This window comes from Schistocerca cancellata, chromosome 6 (genome assembly GCF_023864275.1).
Source record: "Schistocerca cancellata isolate TAMUIC-IGC-003103 chromosome 6, iqSchCanc2.1, whole genome shotgun sequence".
NCBI lineage: Eukaryota > Metazoa > Arthropoda > Insecta > Orthoptera > Acrididae > Schistocerca > Schistocerca cancellata.
Window position 1 is genome coordinate 197,307,224 of NC_064631.1, and position 1,619 is coordinate 197,308,842.

Here is a 1,619-nt window from a genome sequence, read left to right on the forward strand (position 1 = left end):
TAGAATAATCTGAAGCAACAAAAATAAAGTGATCAAGAATGAAGAATAACTCTTTAACAATTTTGCCTTAGCTTCTACTGCTTTCGCAGCACAAGCTCCATAACATTGTAGTGGAGGCAGAAGTTTCTCTCCGCCCACTTATTTCCTGTACATCCATTTTCTGATAGATTTCATAATAAAAAAAATGTAGTGAAGTTGTAGTGTCGTCTGAAGAGTGAGGCGCTAAAGCAAGGTTGGTACCTAGCAACGCGACCATAATAGAAGACAGTCGCTGCAAGCCCAATCAGCGAATGAGCGACACCGATGTAGCCACTCCCCCAATACCCTTTGAAACGTCCCCTTTTGAACATTTATACACGACTGTGCTCAAACTGACACACAATATTTTTAGCGCAACGCAATCTGACTATCAAAGATCCATGCAAAAGAATGGCCCTGAGTAACATTAAACTATACCTTTCAGAAATCACTTACCTCACAAAAATCTTCATTACTCGAACTACTGCAATACAGCGAGCGCCACTACTGCCAGCTAAATAAAAGATTCAAACTACGGAAGGCACTAACTACTGATAGGGATAGTTAGCAAATAAAAGATTTTAATAGAGAACAAACAATGTATTTACCTTAATAATCATAATATATATAGCAGTTCATGACAAATTTCAAAACTCCGCCATCTCTCTCCCCACATCCACCACTGCTGGCGGCTCACCTCCAACTGCGCAACTCTACGCGCTGTTCACATCCAGCTGCCGCTGCCCAACACTACAATGGCAGACAACAATGCAAACTAGCCACAGACTGCACACAGCACAGCCAGTGATTTTCATATAGAGCGCTACGTAACGTTGCCAATAAGAAAACATAAACATCCTACTTACACCTTACGAGTCGAATCAGAGCACGCATACAGGCTACAGGTGGCGCAACGTCACACTGACAGCCGATGTTGTAACCACTGAAACAATGTGACAAACCCTCTCAATCTGCGAAATTTGAATTTGGTTTTCTTCTCCACTTCCGGGTACTTCACATTTTTTTTCGGGTTTTGCACTATACTGCCAACGGTCTTGCCGCAGTGGTAACAGCGGTTTTCGTCAGATCACCGAAGTTAAGCGCTGTTGGGCTGGGCTAGCACTTGGATGGGTGACCATTCGGTCCTACGAGCGCTGTTGGCAACGGGGTGAACTCAGCCCTTGTTTGGCAATCTGAGGAGTTACTTGATTGAGAAGTAGCGGCTCCGGCCTCGAAAACTGACGTACGGCTGGGAGAGCGGTGTGCTGACCACATGCCCATCCATAACCACATATAGTGACGCCTGTGGGCTGAGGATGACACGGCCGCCCGTAGCCACCGTCGGACCTCCATGGCCTGTTCGGGTGAAGTTAAGTTCAGTTTTTACTGCACTGTACTCCTCCAATGTTGGCTATAATTAGATCATGACGCAACCATCACACATATTATACACTTCTGGAAATTGAAATAAGAACACCGTGAATTCATTGTCCCAGGAAGGGGAAACTTTATTGACACATTCCTGGGGTCAGATACATCACATGATCACACTGACAGAACCACAGGCACATAGACGCAGGCAACAGAGCATGCACAATGTC

At 45.0% G+C, this 1,619-nt stretch overlaps 1 pseudogene; it reads left to right on the forward strand.

The window, feature by feature from the left end:
- Positions 1-1,063: 1,063 nt before the first annotated feature.
- LOC126089905 (5S ribosomal RNA) lies at positions 1,064-1,181 on the forward strand (annotated as a pseudogene).
- The last annotated feature ends 438 nt before the right edge of the window (positions 1,182-1,619 follow it).